Here is a 24,732-nt window from a genome sequence, read left to right as displayed (position 1 = left end):
AATTTTCTAATGGACCAGGTACTAAACATATAATATCACTAGGTGTTGGGGAAAATCAAAGCTGTTATTACGTAGCAAACACAGGCTGTCAGATATAATTATGACTGTCAGTCAAGCAAAGACGGACTTACCTGCTCTCTCTGCTTTCCTTCCTCTTCACCACCATCACTACTTACTTGAAACTTTTAATAATACACTTTAAGTGAGGGTGTGCATCACCGAATACCTAAAAAGAGTGAATGATGTCACTAAGAACTGGCCACCTCACTCTTTACTGTGTTAAATGGAGGAATACAACCTAGCAACATGTTCTGGGCAAAACAAATATCATTTACATTAGTGGAAATGATCTACAATTAAAATGAACTGGGCGCCTGGGTGGCCTAGTCAGTTATGTGACCGACTTCCGCTCAGGTCATCATCTCATGGTTTGTGGGTTCAAGGCCCGTGTCGGGCTCTGTACTGACAGCTCAGAGCCTGGAGCCTGCTTTGGGCTCCGTATCTGCCCCTCCCCCACTCGTGCTCTGTTTCTCTCTGTCTCACTAATAAATAAACAAAAAAAAATTAAAAAAAATAAAAGGAACTAAATGTCTTTTGGCAAACTCTAGGCAGTATCTAAACGCTAAACATGCAATGGTCTATGACCCAGGAATTCTACTCCTGTGTCTACACAACAGAAATGAGCAGTGCTCTGTCCAAATAGACAAAATAAGCATCACGATGAAAGACGGTGATCCTTGAGAGATGGGAAGTGAATGAGGTGAGCCCCATGATCACCCTAGTTTATTGCTTTGAGAGTTTCTTCCAGGTTGTGGTACAAGAGGAAGGAGCCCGGTAAACACTGGCAGATTCTGTGAGTTGAAGCGACAGAGCTGAGAGCCTGGAGGGACCAAAGGGCTAAAATTCTCAGGACAGAGTCATGAAGAAGAGAGAACTACCCACAGAGAGGATGCTGGACATCTGCAGAGACTTGGCCTTGAGTAGCTAGCTGAGTATGTCTTCCCACATGGATATAAGAAATTACCAGAGGCCGGAGAAGGAACCATTCAAAATGAATAGAGGAAAGAGTATCCCAGGCTCAAAGAGGCTTTGGGAAGAGCTTCCTGCCTGTTTCTACCAGCCAGACTGAGGAGTGATCTACAAGAGTGAGAATCACGTTGAGGTTTGAAAGAGAACAAAGCTGTGGAGAACGTACACTATCTGGTTCTAAGACTCATTACTTGACTAACTAACGAAGACACCGTGGGACTGGTGTGAAGACAGACCCACTGGTCAGTGGAACAGAGACTTCGGAAAAAGACCTGCATATACATGGGAAATTGGTTTTCACAAAAAAGTACAAAGGTAACGTAACGGAGAGAAGAAAGTTTCTTCAACAAATGATTCGGGAACAAACGGACATCCACATCCTAAAAAATGGAACTTCAGCTCCTACTTCGTACCATATATAAAAAGTATGTCAAAATGGAGCAGCGACCTACATGAAAAAGCTTATGGCTGTAAAACTTTAAGAAGGAAACACAGAAGAAAATCTTTGTGACCTTGGGTTTGGCACTGAAAGCACAAGTTGTGAAAGAACAAATTAGGTAGGACCAAAATTTAAAGCCTCTTCTCTTCAAGAGAATGAAAAGACAAGACACAAACTGGGAGAAAATATTTGCAAATCTCTGCCTCAAAGAGGACTTCTATTTTTATCACTTGATAGTTTTAAAACTCTTGAAACTCAATAAAAAGAAAACACCTAGTTTTTAAAAAAAAATCTGTAGAAGGTTTGAATACTTCATTACAGAAGAAGTGGATGGGGAAAAACCACATATGAAAAGATGCTCAATGCTATTAGCCACCTGGGAAATGGGAGACCAAAGCATCGTGAGGAGCCCTGACCCACCTCTCGGAAAGGCTAACGTTACAAAGACTGACCACTACCACGCATTGGCTCCTGCACAAGTATCTTCATCTCCTCAGACTCCTTGCTCTCTGCCTGTGAACATGCTTAATGTTCTCTTTTCCCGTGAGACTCTTCTATTAACAAGGCCTGTCCTCAAGCCCTCTCCATTTTTCTTGTGAAAAATGTAGTGGTGAGAGGAATGTTATATGTGCTTTGCTACCTACTCACTGCTTAACCCATCACTCCCCTGTGCCCTTACCACGCTCCAGAAACTGCCCCATGTAAATGAAAATGCCTCCAAATTATAAAACCCAATGGCACAAAAGTTAGTGGCAAAGTCCAAAGGTGGAAAAGTGCTTGACATGCCCAAGGAAGACACAGAAGAGCAGGACAGCAAAATGCCAAGGAAAGAACGAGTGAGATCATGGGTGCAAGCAAATGCTGGCTCACAAAGGTCCCGGTGTACAAGGCCTGGGAAGCACGGAGCAGTGAGTAACAGGTTCTCGTTTACATGTAAAACAATGCTGGCGGGGCACCTGGGTGGCTCAGTCAGTTAAGCATAAGGCTTTGGCTCCAGTCATGTTCTCACTGTTCGTGAGTTTGAGCCCCGTGTCAGGCTCTGTGCTGGCAGCTCAGAGCCTGGAGCCTGCTTGGGATTCTGTGTCTCCCTCTCTTTCTCTGCCCCTCCCCTGCTCATGCTCTCTCTCTCAAGAGTAAACATTAAAAAAAAATTTTTTTTATACAATGCTGGCCAACTGCTACAGGGCAAATAGGTCATGAAGCGTGTGAAGACAGGGAAGTCACCTAGGAACTTCTACCCCAGGAGTCCAGGAGAGGTGATGGTGGCTTAGACCAGATAGCAGTAGTGGAGACAGAGAAAAGGGGACAGTCTGTCCTACTCTCCCTAGCTGTTGACTTTCCTCCCAGAGATCCTCAAGGTCAGTCACCAAGTCCCAGTCATCTTCCTACCCTAATGCCTAGTGTACTCTAGGCCACTGTCCATTGAACATCACACTTTGTACACGTTGGAATAAAGATATCTGTATTTATCTGTATGCGTGATCTCAGCTACCAGAATTTAACTAACCTGAGAATAAAAGCTTAGGTCTTTGTGTACTTCAGGGCCCCTGGTAGGGTCCCCTACCCAGAGCCCTAACTCATATATGCATCACATGAAATTTCCTCATTCTCATCAGAAAATGATTAAGGATTTGCTGTACATACTGACGACTGTAGTTAGCAATATCTCACTCACGGACTCTCTTTTTGCCCATGTCTGTTTTTCCTTTTCTGTCTGGGGTCATTTAAGACAGTGGGGCGGGCGGGGTGGGGGGAGAGAAAAGAAGAACCAGGCACACCTGCCTGCCGATTCGGACACGTGGTTAAGAGCTGCCCCTCTTACACAGAGAGCGCGCACCTCCGTGACTTCTGCTGCAGGATCCCGAGATGGAACACATTGTTATGCACCTCATTAGTATTTATGGACAGCCCAAGAATCACTTCTGAAATAAATGAGACCACTTGTGTTAAACGATTCCTTCCCAAGAAAAATCCCTGAGGATCTTTCAACAGCCGGCCTTGATGAAGATTCAGAACAAAAGGAGAGAGATCCCTGACCCTCTGGGGCTGAACGAGTGGTGACAGGCTCGGCTTTCTCTCCCCAGCTCCCCACTGGCAATTTCCACGTAAATTGGAGCATAATTGGAGGATAAACGGTCTTGAGGAGATGAGGCACAACTAACTATTGATACATTAACTCTTCTCAAAACTCAGCCGGTCGTGTCTGCAGACCTCCCCTTGTTGGTCCCATGGTATCTTTCCTTTCCTTCAGACTTACAGCCTAGACCCCAGGCTGCTGCGATAAGGCCAGTCTCCATCAGAGGGCAGTCACCTTACTGAGCCAAAGAGAGAAGGTGCTGGGCTCCAGGAATGCTGACTATGGTCGCCGATCTCTGTTTCCATGTGGCTCAGGGACAGAGCTGCGCGCTTACCCACCCTTCTGGTATGTACCCTCTGGAGTGTAGTTTCTCAGTTTTACTGAATGTCACTGTGTGTCCTCCACTATGAAAGGAAATAAGGCTTTATGTACTTTTCATTTTCTTTTTTTGTAGAAACTATTTATTTTCCATCAACCTTGTTTCCGTTTTGTCTTTCTGAAGAAGAGCAGCTTTTCAATAGCAAGAACAAGAATTATAGATAGATACGGTTTACACTAAGGCAGAGAACACAGTATTGAAGAATCATGCATGCGACTAAATGGACCCACAAACTCTGAGTTCTCAAACCCTTTGCACAAAATTAATCTGGTATCAAAACTGCAGAATGTCAGTCTATCTTCACTGAAATGTGGGGCAGAAGTCACCAATTTTACACCGCAAGGTAACCTAGTAGCTTTAAAACTAGTACAAGGGACAAAATACTTAACTTCCTTGGAGCAACAAAATACTAAAAATTATAACATCATCGGCTCATTCAAGAGCCACATTTTGCATTCTCTCAATGTATGCGTTCTGTTCAGTACATGACACCGGTCTGACATCACTGACGCTCACTTAGCCAATGCTCTGCGTCTGCCCTTCTGTCTATGCAGTCAAGGCCATACAAAATTACAGAACTGGAGGAAATCTCCCAGGGGTTTACTCTCCATCCACATCTTGCTTTGGGCATGCTACCTTCTCAGCTCCTTTATATATATTCTTCTTCTAATTTCTTTTATGTCCACAATAATAATTTACAACTTATCTGAATAAAGAGCTTCATGATGAGAAACTCTCCTTTGGGGTTAGGCCATTTGCATTTCATGTTCTTGAAAGTCATTTAATTGGTCTCCAGTTTTCTCCTAGTTAAATCCTTGCCAGGTCCTTCAGCCTTCCCAGATGGGTCTTCTTTTTCAATCACCACCTCCCAGGGACCTCCACAGAGCCCAGCTAAGTTCTTCATCTTCCCTTTTAGACATGAGCCAGCTCTAAGTTGAACAGTTTATTTTTACTTTTTAATTTTTTTTTAAGTAGGCTTCATGCACAGCAAGAACCCCAATGCAGGAATTGAACTCATGACCCTGAGATCAAGACCTGCACTGAGACCAAGAGTCAGATGCTTAATGGACTGAGCCACCCAACTGTCCCCTAAGTAGAACAGTTTTAAAAGGTGAGGACAGGGCACCTGGGTGGCTCAGTCAGTTAAGCAGCCGACTTTGGCTCAGGTCATGATCTCGCAGTTCATGAGTTCGAGCCCAGCAGAGCCCCATGTCGGGCTCTGTGTTGACAGCTCAGAGCCTGGAGCCTGCTTCAGATTCTGTGTCTCCTTCTCTCTCTGCCTTTCTCCTCCTTGCACTCTGTCTCTCAAAAGTAAATAAACATTAAAAGAAAATAATTTTTAAAGGTGAGGACAACTTAACAAGTTCATATCCAGCACTAGACTGATCTGGATTCCTAATTGAGTATGCCAGTATTTTTGAAATCCATGATTCCCCACGCTTATGGTCACCTTACTACCTGCCATGACTATTTATGGAACCACTCTGACCACATTCTCAAAGAGACTAAAGAAAAATTTTAACTGACATTCTTAACTTGTATTTTTTCTACAAGCTGCCCCAGTATTTCATCCACTTCTGTTCTTCCTGTCACTGTTGCCATATGGCAGGTATACAAGCCCCCTTTGAGCACCTTGAGGGAGAGAAGCTACTTCCTGCCCTCACTGAAGAATTTTATACTGTACGGGCAAGGCTTTTGCATCTATGCCTTTCCAGCCCCCACTTCCAAACGAAGTGCAGTGAAGTACCCAGCAGCATTCCTTGTGTGTGGTTAGCATCGATACCGAATACGTGTTGAATGAATGCTGTGAATATCGGAACACGGGTGGTTGAATGTGGGAGGATGGCACTGGAAATAAAAAGACACAAAATGAAAAGCTTGCATGAAGTCTATCAAACAGTGTAGGTGTAATTGGCAGTTTGCCGTGGTTTGCAGCACTGCCACGGAGAGGATGAGTATGTGCTGTCGGTCTTGTTCCGTCAAAGTGTGGATCGGCAATGTGCCAGATGATGATGTGAGGGGTCCAAAAATCACCAGAACCCTCCCAACACGGCAACCGGCTGAATATTAACCACCTGCAGAAGCAAATGATGAAAATTCTCATCTTCAGTGTGTGGGCCGCTTTTCAGCCAGGGCTCACTGCTAGACGGTTTCTGGACTGTGTCACATTTTCCAAATGTTAACACCACTAACCCAGAGACTCTGATATCTTCCCATAACCAAAGTTCTAGTCCACTCAACTATCAGTGCCAAGGACCATGGGCTCAAAAGAAGCATCTTGCTCTTAGGAGGCTATAACTTCATAAGATGCTGCCCCTCTGGAATGAGTGAGGTACTATGGGTATTGCTTCAGGGGCTTCTTCCTTGTTCCACTAATAACTAGCTGAAATCACTTTCCGGATCATCCTCATCGGAGACTTCCGAGGCAAGGCACAAATTTGTACCGATTTTTCTCCACCTGATTCCGCAGGCCAAGATGCCCGTGACCAACAGATCCGTTCCTTAATTAGCCTTTGCTGAGCCTTCAGCAGACATTGGCACCAAGGGGCACTGGCACCTGTGTGAAGAAGGAAATCTCTCCAGGAACTAGCGATATGAAACAAACAGAGACACTAACCTATGCCAAGATTCCCTCAAAGATTCACTTCTTCAAACTCGAATTTTAGTCTGTCAACAAAGCTACAGACCCCTAGACCTTCCTGCAGCTATGGCATTGTGCCTGCAGTCACTGATAATTCGGGCGCTGAGCACGCACGTTTTAGAGTTCCGAGACACTTGTGCAGCACAGCGCACACGAGCCATCACAGAACCATAAGCACTGGCAGAACTGTGCCAATTCTAAGCAGACTTTGAGGAAGTGACTAACACACATCACAGAGGCCACTTTAGTGTCTGATGTTATTACAAGGCTAGAATTAATGCTTCTTTCCTATGTGTTTCCTCCCCTAAGGAGGTCAATGATGTCACTGAGAGTTCTACAGGGAGAAGCCAGTGTCCACCCCAGACAGATCGCAAAGGCTGCGCTCTTGACGTGAGGCCATGGTCTGCAGATCCTCACAGTTAGACAGAAATCTGTGCCAATGGCTCTGGGTACAAGTCCTTCCCACTGCGGTCAACCATCTTGTCAAACATAGAAGATGCTATCTGGATGGATAGCTCAGAAACCCTGATCATTCACATCTATATTATAAAACTTATTTTTAGAAAAATAAGTGTTTGACCTTCTCCGCCTGAGTTATTCGACAATAAACTATTAAAAAAAAAAAGAAAAAGAAGTGTTTGATTCCTTAAGTAATTTACAATGCAGTGGGTCCTAAGTGTCCCTGGGCGCTGGATGCCTGGCTCGTCCCCACCTCTCCAGTCTTACTTTCTACGCCACACTTCCCAGACTGGCCCCCCCAGAGACTCGCATCCCAAAGTGCGGGGCCCCCTGGCCTAGCCTCCCTGTCCGCGGGCCTCTGCTCCCCGACGCTTCTCGGCCTGGGACGCCCCTCCTGCACATCTCAGTTGTGCTTGCCCTTCACGGGCCAGCTCCAGATCCTTCTCCTGCCACAAGAATTTCCTCGGCAGCCCAGCCCAACTTCTCACCCTTTCCTAAAACATCTAGGGTATTTCTCTTTAACTCTCATTGTAGCCCTCTGCCATACTGAATCTAATTCAGGAACACAAAGGAAATATGCTGTTTACAAGCCAGTGATTAGTCCTAAATGGCAGGGGACTTTTGTTGTTGTTTTTAGTTTAACAGGTTAAACCCTTTTTTGGTACCTATCTTAGCACTCTCTTCATTTGCCTGGGAAGCCTTTTCCCCCCATCAGAAGCGCAAAGGGAAGCTTCAGCTAAACTTATGATGAATTATCAAATATTCTCAATTCAGAACACAGGAGGCTTCCTCAAATGAAAATGTATTCCTTGATAACATTACAGGAGGCTCTTATTTATTAATTACTTTTTTGGCACTCTAGGCGAAACAGAATATAGTTCCTGTTTCTCAAGGGTTTTTCAGGTAAGATTTACACGAAAAAAAATTAAGCAAGAAACGGTAATTATCATGCAGTATGAATGGAGGGTTAAACAGCCAGAAGACACAGGACAGTTTTCAGAGGAGATAAGTCCTAAAGGGAAACTTTAAGAAAGAAAAGAAATAGGATCCCTCAGAGAGGAGGCCGACATACTGAGCACAGTCACTCTCAAGTACAAGGACGAAAGGTGAAAAGGCCACACGTCTAGAGGGGAGACAGCCCTGGTGGAAATGGCCACGGTGTGACTGGTTCGAGATGCTGATGAAATGAACAAGTGAGAACAGTGACTTCCACGTCTGGACTTGAGCCACTGCGGTGAGCCCTAGAAGGAGGCACAGGAAAGGTCACTGCCTTCTGCAAACCACGTTTGGTTTTCCTCCTTTGGGATGGACCACAACCATGAACTTTCTCCCTTCTCCCTCCTCTTGTGCAAGAGGGTTCATTCTGTAGATGAAATTCCATCTTCTTCTCTGACATACACATGAGGGAGTGGGAGAAGAATTCATAAGGACAGTATCTACATCCGCAGAAGGACACAGTCCTATCTACCCGGACTCCTGAGGACCCTGTTCCTAAGACAGCGTGGCCGGCAATCCGCAGACCCCCCGCATCCGGCTCTGACAGTGAGGGGCCTCTTCCTGCCTCTACCTTCAATTCTGCTACTTTATAAATGATATAAGGGAAGCCTTTGTAGAGTCACAAACTAAAATTAGCATAGAGTGTGCCCGGCAAACAGGAATTTTTCATCTTAAGTAATGGCAATTTGTAAGACGGAGAGAGAATTCCCTCCGCCCCCTGCTTTGTCCTTGGTAAAATACTGGCTCTTTCCCTCTTCCTTTTGAGGGTGCAAGGAAGGTGTGTCAGCCAGTGGCCTGAACTGAGGGAGGCAGGCTCTGGGGTTCGTATCAACGCCAGAGGGGATGAGAGGGTTAGTGACTCAGATTCTGTTGTCCAGTGTTTATAGTCTCCAATCAGATTTGTTTTATAATGGAACTTATCGTACTACTGGTTCAAAAGAAAGGCATGTTCGAAACAGGATCATGCTCCCGTTCCACCTGGAGGTATACACCACGTTATGTCACAGGCTCTGTCCCATCCATGTCATCTTGGCCACCGTGCTTGGAAGGCTTTGCAGAAACACAGCCGGAACCCAAGTGACTTTCTAATGTCAACAAGCTTTGTTCCTCAAAACGTAAACCAACAGAAAGCTGTGGTTCATGGGTGGAAGGTCATGTTAATTGAAAAAGTAAAGCTCATTAAATGGCTATTTTTTAGATATGAGAAAAAAGTTGTTTGCTGAGACAACAAGGTTGGAGGATATTTATGTGAGCACACGTTAACGTGCTCCCGGCTGCAGCCTTGGAAAGCTCCCTTTAGAAGAACCACAGCTCACCCGGCCATTTCCTGAGAGGGAGGAAATGCTCCTTCCCAACACCTGTCAGAAGGACACACTCATGAACATGGCTCTCGGGCACAGGCCCATGTTCCTGGTACGGTATCACCCTGGAGTGTTTCCTTGCTCCACCTTGGAACGAAACAGCATTACAGACCCCGGGCGTGGCCTGTAGGCGAAGTGATCTCTGGGAAGAGCGCGGCTCTGCCTGGGGAGGAGCCTGGGTCTGTCAGCGCCGCGCAGGAGCTCGGTGAATCGCTGACTCTAGGAGAGACGCCGAGCCCTGGACCGGGAGTCCAGGAGCCCCGGCTCCTGTGCCCACGCTGCCCACCTGTCTCGGGTGCCTCAGACAGGGTCTGTTTCGTCATTTCTAGGATGCAGCTAGACGACAGGGACGTCACAAGCCCCTTCCAGTCTGCACAATCTATGGCTCCGAGTGTCACATGAATGTGTGTGGTGCACTGCGGTATCTAGATGTCTCTAATAACAGACACAGAAACCCATTATACAGATAGAAATATAAGGTCCATCTTTCCAAATAAGAGCAGAAAATGTAAAATATCTTCTCACTTTTTAAAAGTTTATTTATTTCAAGAGAGACAGAGAAAAAGCATGGGAGGGACAGAGAGAGGGAGAGAGAGATCCCAAGCAGGCTCTACACTGTCAGTGCCAAGCCCGATGCAGGGCTTGAACTCACAAACTGCAAGATCATGTCCTGAGCTGACACCAAGATGCTTGGATGCTTAACTGACTGAGCCACCTAGGCGCCCCTTTTTAAAATATTTTTTAATTAAAAAATTTTTTAATTAAAAAAATAAATTCATTTAAAAATGTCAAACACACAGAGACTGTCTTCAGTTTCTTCTACCCAGTCATTGTCCTAGAATCTTCTGAGATTCTTTCTTTTTAAAGTTTATTTATTTTGAGGAAGGGGGAGAGAGAGAGAGAAGGAGAAAGAGAGAGGGAGAGAGGGAGAGAGGGAGGGAGCAAGCATGCCCTACTGTATGCACCGGGTGAGAGACAGAGAAAGAAGGAGAGAATCCCAAGCAGGCTCTGTGCTGTCACTGCAGAGCCCCACATGGGACTCAATCTCATGAACCCTAAGATCATGACCTGAGCAAAAATCAAGAGTCAGACGCTTGGGGCGCCTGGGTGGCTCAGTCGGTTGAGTGTCCGGCTTCTGCTCGGGTCGTGATCTCATGGTTTGTGAGCCCTGCATCAGGCTCTGTGCTGACAGCTTGGAGGCTGGAACCTGCTTCAGATTCTGTGTCTCCCTCTCTCTCTCTGCCCGTCCCCTACTTGTGCTCTGTCTCTGTCCATCTCTCAAAAGATAATTATAAAAAAAAAAAAAAGACGCTTAACCAACTGAGCCCCCAACGTACTGCTCTTCTGAGATTCTTAAGCAAAGAGACTGTCAGCTCTTCTGTTTCCCTCTGCAGGGCTGATGAATGGCTCGGGTGAGGAGTGGCAAGGGGAGGTCTCCTGGCAGGAAGAGAGCTTCATGGTAGGAGAAAACTATTCTTTTGGGAAGGGTAAAATGTTACGCTCAAAACTGCTAAGTTCCCCTAGAGGGAATCATAGCTGGATACAATTCGTTTATGTAAATTTTGTTTTGCTTAAGAATTTAAACTGCCAACACTTGGATCATAAAGTAGTGTGACTATTCTATTCCTCTGGAAAGATCTGAAGGCACAAACAACATTCACGCAACAAATATTTATTATGTGTGCACGATGAGGGAGAAGTGATGCACCGGGGTGAGGATGGAGGGTAGAGAGGTGTGTTGAGGGTGGAAATAAGGAGAAGGTGAGTCAAGTACAGCCTTACTTCTTAGGAAGTTTGCATTTTAGTACAGAAATGATAAGGCCACTGGTGCTAAAATACACGGTTGGATATGATAAATACCATGATGTGGATTTCTTACCAGCAACACGCGTATAATTAGGTGTCTGGAGAAGGCAAAGAACACACACTAAATGGAGTAGGGAAGAGAGTAGTGGGGATGGGGTTCGGTAGATGCAGGACAGCTTGTTTATGAAAGAAAAGTGCCATGTCAGCTGTAGCTGAAGGATGGCTAGGGCTCATAAGGATCAAAGTGAGAAGCAGATCTCATTTATGCCTCAAATCATCTTCCGGCTTCCATAACTGAAAGGACAGTTTACGAGCAGAGAAATAAGACCACCCAGAGAGTGGTTGATTTCTTTTAGATTGCCTTGACCTGGGATGAATCTTAAGACAACCCATTTCCTGGCCAAAAATCCTGGACACTCCTCTATGCTGAAACTCAATGTTTAGGAAGTAATTTTGCTAAATACATATTTATATTCAAAAGCATAACTCCCAGCTTCCTGGTCTTGTTTCCTGGCCTTAATGCAAGGCACTATTATTTTCTTAAAAAGGAAATTATTCCAGTGCCCCTGCCCAGGCTTCAGTGACTCCACTTTGCCCTCAATTTTCTTCCTCTTCTTAAAAGGACACCCACAGTCATAACTTATCCTGGTTCGGGACAGCACACAGGGTTTGATGTAGAAGCAGTTAAGGACGTGCTGGTGCTTCTGTTTAAACCATGGGAACATGGTTTCTAAGTGAGAACACTTAAAATCTTACTTCCCTTGAGATCTGCCAGCCATTAACAATTCAGCTGCAGGGCTAGGTTCATCTCATTTTAAAATGTAAGTCAAGAGCCTAAAATTGGTAATTGGGCATTTAATTGGGTATGTGAAGGCACTTACTAGATTTCTAACAACTTCAACAGGTAATGTTTAAGAACATTAAAAATTACAGCAATGATGAACCAGATGCAAATGGAAAGTGAATGAATTGTGGCACTATAATTTAACACATAGCTAAGTAGTGTTTTGAATGGAAAAATGTTGAGCTTGGTTGGTTTTCTTTAATTTTCTTATATGTCAGGGATTATAAAAATATTTTACTTTTTGAACTTGGCTTCCACTCTCACAAAACTCCACCTTAAAAGTGTTTGAGGGGCACCTAGGAGGCTCAGTCGGTTAAGCACCAGACTCTTGGTTTCAGCTTAGGTCATGATCTCACAGTTCATGAGTTCAAGCCCAGCATCAGGCTCAGCATTAACAGTGTGGAGCCTGCTTGGTATTCTCTCTTTTTCTCTCTGTCTCTGCCCTTCCCTCACTCAGCTCTCTTGCTCTCTAAAAAATAGATAAGTAAACTAAAAAAATTTTTTTTAAAAGTGTTTGATTAAATTCAGTAGGTATATATGTGGCATAATAGGTAATCAGTATTGCTTAAGCCTATAGGGAATACCAAGAAGTCTGACCAATACGAACACGACATGGTTAAACAGTAAAGAACATATTAGAACCTGGCCTTCACAGGGGGCATCTCGATAGTCAGCTGGATGTCTGTCAATGGAATGGAATGGCCTTTTTTATGATGGTCTATAACCAAAGACCTCAAGTCATTCATAATGGCTGCCAGTGCCTGCTGCCTCCTTATTCTTTTTTAAATTCCATTTTACTTTTGACTTAAATAGGTAATAACACTCACATGACTCAAAAGTAATATGTTGTGATCTCTTACTCCCACCTGTCACCTTCCACCCCATTCCTTCCCCTCCCCTGCCCTCTTGTCTAAATCGAATTCGGTATTTGTTCTCTCCTCAAGAGGTGGTTTGATCCCTGCTTGAGTAGATTTACGTGATCGATACAAAACGGTAAGGGAATGACCATGTCTATGCCATTTTACTGAAAGGAAACTGCCAACAAGAAAGAAGAATGACAGAAGTGCCTTGTTCCTAGAGTTCTCTTAACGTCCAGTTTGGTCAGAACCACCAAAGGCCTCAGTGTTTCACCCAGTAAACATGAGAAAGACTACAGAGAGTCTACCAAAGGGTCAAAGTACATGGACTCAGAAAAAAAAAAAAAGACTAACAATAAAAAACTAATGGCCAAGTAAATTTATGCCACAGGAGCCATGCCACTAAAAATAGTGGCAGAAAATAGTTTCCTTTGGAAAAAAAAAAAGGAGGGAACTTTCCATAATTCAGTTCATTGTTCCTACGAAATAATTAGTAATTAAATATTACACAGAAAGTACTACGTAAGACTTTGTCATGGCCGTTGTTCTCTTCTGTACAGTGCCATGAATAGAAGTTTTCCTTCTTGGAATAGGAGGGGACGGAGGATAGAGTAAGAGTGAAGAGCTCTGCATTCTAGTGCTTTTCCTATAATCCATTTTGACACTGGAATAAATACTTAGCATCAAGATATTACTGATCAATGACAACAGAATCTCTCGCCCTCTTCCTGTTCCCGGCTGGCTCCCAGCTCTGGATCGATATTTCTTTTCGTTCCCACGCCATGGGCTCATTCAGTACACTTTTACTTACTCGCCTTCATCCAAGGTAACCGTCTCTCAGGGTTGGTTTGATGGCAATTCTATTAAGGTCCTAAAGCAATTATTTTAAGAAGAGATGAGGAAGAAAGGAGAGGAACTGTACAAACAACTTGACAGAATCCATTTTCTTCCCTTCTTTTTAATGTTTCTTGCCTCTCCACAGAGCCTTTCTTTTCCTGAGCTCCAGGCACTCTTTTTACAAAACAGAAACAGGGTCTTGGTTGGCAGGAGCTGCCCCTGTGAACAATATAAGGCCCGGCAGAGCTAATGATGCCCAAGCAATTGCACAGCAGTCTCCTGACGGGCCACGGAGGCAGCACGCTCCCCGCTGGGGGTGCCTGGGTGCCCTGCTCCCTGCATGCTCCTGACCTGGGATCAACAACACCTGTGGGACTTGTTTCTTCCTCCTTTTTATCCTGTTGGCTACACTCTGTCTCTCTGCAGCCCGTATAAGGTGACTCTTTCTACCACTAGGCTTGACAGCCATGCACTCTGAGAAGGGTCTGGCTGCAGACATTTGTCTTCTCATCATGTTCCAAAGACATGTTCCATGTCTTCTCATCATGTTCCATGTCTTGTACTAAAGGGCACTGGGAAAAACCTTAAAACAACACAACACAACACAACACAAAACAAAACCCACATGTACTAAGCCATTATATTATTCAGAGTACTCCCCAGGGAAGCTGGCGGAAAGGCTCCTGAGCTAGAGCTCAATTAGGAATTTGCTTCTGACATTGAAAAAAAATGCAGGGGCTAGAATCGCGATCAAAGATTTTGAAAATTCCCCAAAGAGTGTAAAACTGGGTCTCGACCTCTCAAGGGTACAATCATGCTTAGTTCCCTTCCACACACTGACTCTGCCGTAGGTGAGACTGCACTTTGTCCCATGGAAGGCTTTGCACTCAGTGCACACAGAGACCGAGCACCTCTAAGAACAGCAGAACTTCTGAAGGTCGTAGCAGGAAAATATGCAGGAAGAAAGAGGGTTGTGTCTCTAGTACTGGGACCTGGAGTCTAGGTGTGTGACACACTAAACCCCTGTCCTCTGGTATTGGGGGCTTTGGGCGCTGTATGTGCAAATGAGAGATGAAGGCGGACACAAGAGCTAAATCTGGAAGCAGCCCAGTTCCCATTAACAGAAGGAAGTTACTGAAAATGACCAAAGACATAGAACTGGATCGTGTATGAATCAATGATGACAACATGTCATGAACCAACAATTATAATGAACCCGAGTCTGTGTATCCCAGTCCTAAAAAGAAAAGAAGGGGGAAAGGGACAGCTAGAGGGCAGAGAATGGGACTCTGCATTGAGGGCATTCTAGTTTTTGAAAGGTTAGATGAGTCACATTTCATAAGCTTTTCCACATTCATCCACTGAAAAAGTGTTTCCTCATTGCTTTGAGAATCCTAAAACCAAGGATACTGTTTGGATACTGTTCTATTGTTTGTTTGTTTTTTTTTCCACCTCAAATTTTAATTTAAATTTTAGATCATTAACATACAGTGTAATACTCGTTTTAGGAGTAGAATTCAATGATTGATCACTCACATATATAACACCTAGGGCTCATTACAAGTGCCCTCCTTAATACACGGCACCCACTGAATGCATTCCCCCCCCCTCATTAACCTTCAGTTTGTTCTCTATCCTTAGGAGTCTCTTATAGTTTGCTTCCCTCTCTATTTTTTTTTCATCTTCCCATATGTTCATCTGTTTTGTTTTTTAAATTCCACATGCATGAAATCATATGCTATTGTCATTCTCTGACTTATTTCCCTTAGCATAATACATGGTAGCTCCATCCATGTCATTGCAAATGACAAGATTTAATTTTTGATGGCTGAGTAATATATATAATATATATATGTGTGTATGTGTGACATCTTTATACATTCATATCTGTTGCATTTTTATATACCAATAATGAAGCAGCTAAAAAAAATCAAGGAATTGATCCCACTTACAAATGCACCAAAAACCAGAAGATACCCAGGAATAAACCTAACCAAAGAGGTAAAAGATTGTACTCTGAAAACTGTAGAATACTTACGAAAGAAATTGAAGAGGACACAAAGAAATGGAAAAACATTCCATGCTCATGGACTAGAAGAACAAACATTATTAAAGTGTCTATATTACCCAAAGCAACCTACATATTTAATACAATCCCTATCAAAATACCACCAGCAATTTTCACAGAGCTAAAACAAACACTCCTAATATTTGTATGGCACCACACACAAAAAAAAAGCCAAAGGAATTCTGGAAAAGAAAAGTGAAGCTGGAAGCATCACAGTTCTGTTTTTCAAGCTATATTACAAAGCTATAGTCATTAAGACAGTATGGTACCAGCACAGAAAGAGACACATAGATCAGTGGAACTGAATAGAAAATCCAGAAATAGACCCACAGATATATGATCAACTAATCTTTGACAAAGCAGGCAAGAATATCCAGTGGAAGAAAGACAGTCTTTTCAACAAATGACGTTGGGAAAACTGGACAGTGACATGCAGAAGAATGAAACTGGAACACTTTCTCACACCAGCCACAAAAGTAAATTCAGATGAGATGGGGCACGTTCAGGGTGGTATGGCCATAGACACAAAAATAAATTCAAAATGGATGAAAAACCTAATGTGAGACAGGAAACCATCAGAATCCTAGAGGAGAACACAGGCAGCAACCTCTTTGACCTTGGCCGGAGCAACTTTTTATCAGACATGTTGCTGGAGGCAAGGGAAACACAAGCAAAAATTTGACTACCAGGATTTCCTCATGGTAAAAAGGTTCTGCACAGTGAGGGAAATAATCAACAAAACTACAGTTCTATTGTTTTGAGATCGTTGGTCTCCTATGTTCCCCTCCCCTACCACCTACTCGCATCTCTCCACCCTTGGCAGGTAGGGGTACCACCAGAGAGGAGCCCAGAGATTTGATCTTCTGAATTTTTCTGCAAATCTCAACAGAATAGTAGAGTGGGCCTTCTGTGGGGAAGGCTCAGCTATATTCAGGTTTGTGGGTTGTTAATTCAAGTGTAAAACTCAGAGGCAGCAGTCTCTACACCTTCCTTGGAGATCTGTGCCTTCTGGAACCTCATTTTCTGCAGGCTGTGGTGGCTGGCCACAGCTCCAGCCAGCAGATGTAGTTTACATTGAAACACTCCCCAGATTATGGCAGGAAAGCACATCCCTGTTGAGGGAGCAGGCTTCAGCAAAGGACCCAAGTCAATATTTGAGCCTCCATTCAAAATATCGTGAAAAGGCAGCTCAACTTTATAGATGGGAAAATGCTTGAAATAAGAAAAAAAGGTTCAGAATGACAAGTCAAACAACAGAGATGGCATTCACGAATTGAGCACATGTGAATACAGAAAGACAACTTACTGTTGCTGTCTACTTACAGCTACTCATGACATGAGGGCATGTAGGTTACAAGCCAGTTTACCTAAGGTTGCTTCCTGAAGGCAGGGGGAGACCAGAGGATTTCTTGGGGGCTGTTTCCAGTACTGACACGGATAACATTTTTAAAAGCTAATAAACTGGGCTGGTACATTCAGGCAGGATGGTGGCAGTGTTAGGAGTAGGTACAGTCTGGGGGCACCTGGGTGGCTCAGTCAGTTGTGTCTGACTTTGGCTCAGATCATAATCTCATGGGTTCTGAGTTCAAGCCCTACATGGAGCTCTGTGCTGAGCCTGGAGCCAGCTTCGGATTCTGTATCTCCCTTTCTCTCTGCCCCTCCCCCGTCCCCACTCTCTCTCTCAAAAATAAACAAACATTTAAAAAAAAAAAAGGAGCAGGTAGTCTAGTCACCGCCCTGGACTGCAGCTGCCAGAGAAGCAGGGAAAAAAGGAAGAACCGTGTCTGACGGGGCCAGGGGTCAGCTGGAGGGATGACACACAATGCAGATATATCAGTATCTCCGTTAACAGGAAAGGTTCAGTCCACTTTGCCCCAAATTGGTTGCTATTGGCCTATGGATGGAACGGTCCACCCGGTAGGTCAGTTATCTCCTCTCCATACTATGGCGGGGTCCTCTCCACACTCCTCACCGTCTGACGCACCTTAACTTACCTCCAGGTAGGTTTCTACCTACGGGGGCCTCTGACCATCAGTGCCTACCCTCCTTCCCTCTTCTGGGTGACTGGTCATAAAGCAAAGGGGCTTCCCATACCTATTAGACCCGGCTCGACTTCAGGAACTTTGAGATGCCTTTGTCTCCTCCTTGGGTCCAACAGAAGATGAGCACCCACCATTGTAGACCCACCCCATCCGTCTTCTAAAGGTCTACTTCTTGCCACACCTGCACTGGCCTGAAGCTCTTCGGCTCATCCAATGCCTCAGCGGACTTTATTCAGTCATCCTCTTCCAGTTCCCTACCTCACTCGCGGTTGTTCCCTATAAAGCTTAGAAAATGAATAGCTAAATAAATAAATAGAACCCTTATGCCAGACCTGCAGTTTCCTGCTTAACGAGTTTCTGCCCAGCACCTCGCCCCTGTAAGTTCAGCTGGCCACCTGCTCCCTCGTACAGAGTCAATGCCACTGGATATGTAATGCAGATTTATGTACTGAAAAGCTAGCAACATTTTTGAAACCTGCATCTTCTTTGGGCCAGTAATGCCAGTCCCAGAAACTGCTCATGGGGAAATAAGAGTGAATGTGGACGAAGTTTTAATTACTTGGCTAAGTCATGGCATTGTTATAATGATGAAATATGGCTAATAACTTCAATTTCCAACAAGAAGGGATGGGTTAAAGACTGTGACATATCTTGGTTTAATTGAACATTATATAACAATTATAATTCTGTAACATATTTAATGACATGGATGCTCATTAGAAAAGGAAATAATGAAATTATATGGATCTATCTCATACTTATAACATCATACATATTTACCTACGAAAGTATACAAAAATGCAGTGTTCCTCTGAGTGTTAGAACTGCAAGCCCTCATTTTTTTTTTTTTTGCCTTCTCTGTACTTCCCAAATTTTCTACAGACATCTGTTCTTTTTTAATAAACGTTTTACTCTAGAATAGGTTTAGATTTACAGAAAAGTTGTGGAGATAATAACGACTTCCTTGGCATGCACACCCAGTAACCCTACTGATAACATCTTACATCAGGGAGGTCCATCTGACAAAATGAATGATTCCATATTGATACATTATTATTGAGTGAAGTTCACACTTTATTCAGATTTCCTTACTTTTTACCTAATGTCATTTTTTCCTCCCAGGATGTATCAAGATACCACAAAAATTTATTCATGGGTCATGAATAATGAATGAGATCTCAACTCCCTCCCTTGCTGAGGGGTCTACTTTAAGCCCACTAACTAGACATGGGAACTCTCCACTCCCCAAAAGTCTCCACGGTGAGTACTTTTAAAAGCTGCTATCACATATGAGGTAAAACCTCCAAAACACGGGGTTAATTACAGAAAAGTGACCCACTGCAGTTGCTGGCCGGGAATCAGTCAGCAGAATCTCCATTGTGCTGTTCTGGTTCAGAGAGTTGACTCACTGACCAGTTATTTATTCTTCCATAGTGTCTAAATACCCCTGGGATTCTTCTGCAAAAGCTAATGGAAATGTCAGACTATCCTCCTCAAGAAGAATGCCTTTTTAAAATATTTTGAATTGGAACTTTCCCACAACACAAGCTCCTAAATAATTGGCAAGTAATAGAACAAAAAACAGGCTGTGCTTAAAAAGCGGGGGGGGGGGGGGGGAAACAACTAAAACAAAACCCAGAACCCCATCTTATTAAAGGCAGTCTTCCCTCTTTAGGAAATAGTTACAGTCACTTTTCAGCATGTACCTGACTAGCTATCCAGGCCAAAAGGACACGTCTTATATAGAAGAGAAAGAAAGGGAAGGCTTCAGAAAGCCGTTGAAATTCAATGGGTCCATCAGCCAAATACATTCTGTGGAGTGAGGGTCACTGCAGACTAATCAACTCCTAACAAAAGGTATAGTAGAACCATTTCCTCATGTCAAAAACATATTTGTGTCTTCAAACATAATTTTAAAAATGTTTTGTTAAAATGACCTGAAGGAGCAGCTACAAACAGCTCACGATTTCCATTTCTATTCAAGATGGAAATTTAGGAACAGAAGGTACCATTATCTCCATTGCTGAATCAACAAATTTTCATTTTAAATTTCAGTGACATATTGAAGGAATCCTATTTTGACTTGTCTCCCAAAGGACAGTGATTCTAATATCACTCCCCTTTCCAAAAGCAATGAAAAAACCCCAAAGCCTGGCGGAGTGACACCCCCAAGATGGTGACATAGGTTGTTCCTGACTTTGCTCCTCCCTACAAGAACAACTAACAACTATTCAAGGACAAGAAACCATGGAGAGACCGTAGAGCATGGGGGCAAGGTTGGTGCACCCCTCTCCAGAGATCAAGAAAGATTTGTCTTAGAAGGTAAAAGAAGTGGCTACACATTGACTTCACTGCCTACTCTCTGGCCAGTGTGGTACCATGTAGAGAGGTCTCCCCTGATTCTCTGATTCCTCCCATGGGAAGAGAACCCACTGCGGGGACCATCATCCGCCCCAGCACTGCGGCTCGCTTTGTAGGAGGAGCCCCTAACTCTGACTTCGCAGGGGAACCGTGGGGCTCCACCACTGGGGATCTGACCATGCTGGCAAGTGGGGAGGAGCTTGCAACAACCAGCTGGGCAGGCTTAGTTCATGCCTGAAGTGCCCAAGTAATAATCGCGAACACTGGTTTTGCTCATCTGCAGCACCAACTCTGACCACAGAACCTGGAGGAGTACAGATTTGCCTGATTTGGATCCTCAAAAGAAGGGCTTTGCTGGCCCTAAAGCCTGGTTTGTCCCTGCCCAGGCAAGGAGCTGATCACAGCCCCACCCACTGTGGAGAGTGTATCCAGCCCCATAGGACCAGGAGGGCTGGTGACAACTCCAGGAAGCAGTGTGTCCCAGTGGCACTCAAGCCAAGAGGTGAGTGGGCAAAGCCAGTGCTACGTGTGGAGCGTTCCTGGGTTCTGCACAGTCAAGGTGATTATTTCACAGCCAAGGCTAAGGGTAGCTCCTGGCCCCTCCCAATCTGAGAGACTCTATGGGAAACTGAAAGTACTTAGAGGGGTTCCCTCCCTCTCCTGCCCAAGCAAGGTTGCTGAGACAGCCTCACCTGCTGTCTTCCAGCATCAACGGACCGGAAGGGCTGGAGACTACTCTAGGAAGCTGTGCAGCTCCATGGCACTCAAGTTGACAGATGGGTAGAGCCCACGGTGTGCAGGGCAAAGCCAGTGGCCATGATGGGCTGGGGAACTTCGGGCGCAGGTTGGTTAGAGTTAAGAAAACAAAGACCTTTACCAGGTTTAGAACTGCTTCTCCTGTGACACCTGGCCAAGGAATCTAATTTGTAGCCGTGCTCTTGGCTGAATTCAGCCTTCAGCCTGTCTTTATTTTTTTTTTTAATGTTTATTTATTTATTTTTGAGAGAAGGAGAGAGGATCCTAAGCAGGCTCTGTGCTGACAGCGTGGGGCTTGACACAGGGCTCAAACTCTCAAACTCACAAACTGTGAGATCATGGCTTGAACTGAAATCAAGAGTCAGACGCTTAACTGAGTCACCCATGTGCCCCTGGCCTTTAGCCTGTCTGACCAGAGAACCTGCCTGGGGCACACAGGAAGCTGCAAAGGCCATTCAACGGGCCTTGAACAGAGAATACAGTTTGTGTCTTCCCCTCGTCTCTACAGATTGTCCTTACCTGACCAGGGAGTTCAGTGCACACTCCGGACTGATCTGAGTCCTCAGACAGAGCTGTGCAGGCCCTGGGTCCCACCCTGCTGCCCTGCCTCGACAGGGAAGCTAATTCACCGCCCCATTTACTAATGAATATAGTCCACAGTCCCAACCATCTGGTAAGCCCAACAATACGGTCCAGGCAACTGGGAAGTGCATCCGACAGACTCACCTGGATGGGAACCAAGCCACGCATCTTATTCAACTGTTTTTAGTCACTGGCACAACCCCTATCCCAGTTTTCAGAGCTTGACCAGTCACCTTGACTAAAAATAGACCATAGTATCAGACCCCAACTGCCCAAGGGCATTTCCAGGCAGACACACCCAGAAACCCAACTGAGGGGACTGGGAAAGAACTGTCTCTGTCAAAGCAAACCTGCAAAGTCTGGAAGAGGCACCTCAAATGTGCAGACACCAACGTAAGAAATCAAGGATCACGGAAATTCAGGTAAGGATGGCATCATAAAGGAAACTAATAAGACTCCAAAAACTGACCTTAGAGAAATGAAGATCTATGAACTGTCAGAAGGAGAACTCTGAATAATCCTCTTAAAGAAGTTTAGTGAATTAGAAGAAAACACAGGCATGAAACAAACAAAAAAAAAATGCATGGGCAAAGTAAGAAGTTCAACAAGGAAATATCAAGCACCAAAACCAACAACTAATCAACAAACAGAAATCCTAGAGTGGAATAAAATAATAAAAAAATATGATTAATAGAGAGTTTCAAAAGTAGAGTCAAGCATACAGAAGGGTCAGTGACCTGGGACATGAAACAGTGAAAACTACCCAATCAGAGGAACAACAAAAAGAAAAAGAATAAAGAAAGGTGAAGCACGGCTATGGGATTATGGGACACAATAAAAAGGAATGATATTTACATTATGGGAATTCTAGAAAGAAGAGAAAGGGACAAGGAAAAAATTATATTTAAGGCAATAATGGCTCAAAACTTCCAGACAGCAGACAGGTTGCCTAAGATACTAAGTTCTAGTACAGCTCTGATTCTCCTGGTTTTTCTACTTGTTAAGAGTAGTTTGACCTGTTAACCTACAAATGGATGACACTTGTTCTGTCAGATATTATCCTGAGGTTTGCCTTCTCCCTAAAACCCTCCCTATTTACTCGGTTTAGTCAAAATGGTGTTTCTAAACATCTCTGACCTTTGGGGCAGGCTGGCCCAGTTGGTAGAGCATGAGACTCTTGATCTTTGCGTCATGAGTTTGAGCCCCATGTTGGGGGTAGAGATTACTAAAAATAAAATAAAATGGTTAAAGTGGCAAAAAATAAAAACTTCTGACCCTTAGGTATCTTTAGGGTGAAAAGGACCCTAAACAGCATTGGGTTCCGTCTATGACATCCATGTCACTTGAACTTACCCAGTGAAAGAAAATTCATGATCTCTTGGGGATGGATGCCTTTTCACTCATTCCATGTACTGAAATATAGGAACATGGTTCTCAAGTCCCAGAATATAAATCTGGTTTTGTTTCATTTACTATCCTTAGATATTTGAACCTAGTCTTAATGAGTGTGCTCTCATTCAGGGTAAATAAGCCTTGCTTCCTCTATGATGATGTACTATCTTCTTACTCAATTGTTCTAAACTCTGACCTCTTCAGCTAAACCAGAATCTCCAACAGGTTAGGTCAGTCTAACACACTGTGTATGTAACTTGCTGAATCTTCTACTTGTCCCAACAGCTTAGAGTTCATAAATAGGAGAAGGGATTTTTGTTATTTTACTTTAACATAATCTTCAATCTTCAAAAACTGGTGCCAGTTTTTAACATACAGCATAGTGATTAAAAACACTTTGCTTTGGAGACAGATTCAGCTCCAAGTCTCTGATATGCCATTTTTTCTCTGTGTAACTTCAGTTGATATACTTTATCTACAAAATAGGAATGATAATAGTAACTATAAATCTGAGTTGTCATAAAGATCATAAGTAAGATGATGCTTTTAATGACCTTTAGTACAGGGCCCAACATATATTAAGGACTCAGTAAATGTTGGTTATCATAGTAATCATCTGGGAAACGATGGATATGTAGAATTCATCAACACTTCAGATTAGATGTTCTTGCTATTTTATTCTGAATCTAGGCATCATTAATTGTCCTGTGGACTGCCAACAATTCAGTTCACCTTTATGATCTGTTATTTAACTTCAATCTTTAAATATTTAAGCTTTGTCTAGCACTTCAAGCAGACTGAATTTAACATGTGACTTTCAAAGTAACTCTACCATGATTGTATTACTGTATTCTTTGCCACATGCATCTTAGCTAATGCCAAGTTAAAAAAAAATTACCGACAAAACAATTTGGAAGGACTTACTTCTGGTCATGCAATTAGTGAGCCGATAAACATGGGTTAAAATCTAAGTTTCCCAAGTCGTCAAAAATACCATGCTGTTTCTTGAATCAGGTACCAAGCTATACCCTCTGCTCCTTCAACCTTTCCCCCAAAGGCAGCCAAAAATGTACAGAGAAACCCTGAAATCCCATTTGCTGGGTTTCTAAACAACTAACATGGAACTGTGGAATTTCATCTAGTTGCTGCCCCCCCCCCCCCGCGAGATGTGATGTCAGGGCTCAAAACACCAATGAGAACACATTTTGGCAGAAATGTGATTTTGCTTCCACAAATTTATAAACTCATGACAGTCAAGGCCATAGCGATAAGCCTTCTAAATGGTTCCCTCAGGTATGCCCTTCCCCCTACCGCTTAGTGCGTTGTGTTATTACAGTTTCTCTTTTTAAGTGCACCTTTTGTTAAAAGGTTAAGTCATGTATCCGCCTGGAGTTTTCTCTCAAAATCAGCAAGACTGAGCTTGTTCATTTATTATCATTAGAAACTAAAGAGACCCCAAACAAAAACTGAACATTACATTTGGAACACCTCGTCACTATGAACTTTTGCCTTCCAGGGTTTAATTTTAACCTCTCTTTATAGCTTAAATGAAAAGGATTATGTTTTAAAAGAAATGCACTCTCCTCATCTGAATTTAGCCCTCCTTTCTAGAATCTATATTTGGATGCAACAGTCAGTGGTCTGAAACATTAATGGGCTTTCCATTGAGCCATTACCCTTTTTCTCTTTTTGTTTTGCAAACAGGGCTTATTAAATCTTTGCTGTAGGCACCAGAATGAAGAACAGGGAGAATGTGCTGATGTGAAAGGTTTCACTGAACTCAAGCAAATCATTTCTGATTTGCCA

General features: G+C 43.7%; 1 protein-coding gene and 1 long non-coding RNA gene across 2 annotated transcripts in view; both read right to left on the bottom strand.

Annotated features, from left to right (window-relative positions):
• The window catches only part of STXBP6 (syntaxin binding protein 6), a 246,061-nt gene that overhangs the window by 63,722 nt on the left and 157,607 nt on the right, over nucleotides 1-24,732 (bottom strand). The gene's annotated exons all lie outside the window — the stretch shown is intronic.
• On the bottom strand, nucleotides 9,153-9,669 carry LOC115301899. Its single transcript, XR_003913346.1, has 2 exons — nucleotides 9,469-9,669; nucleotides 9,153-9,378 (listed from the first exon to the last, which is right to left on the bottom strand). It is a non-coding gene; the product is annotated as an uncharacterized LOC115301899 (long non-coding RNA).

Source organism: Suricata suricatta, chromosome 9, assembly GCF_006229205.1.
Source record: "Suricata suricatta isolate VVHF042 chromosome 9, meerkat_22Aug2017_6uvM2_HiC, whole genome shotgun sequence".
NCBI classification, from domain to species: Eukaryota; Metazoa; Chordata; class Mammalia; order Carnivora; family Herpestidae; genus Suricata; species Suricata suricatta.
This window is presented reverse-complemented; position numbering and strand designations above follow the sequence as displayed.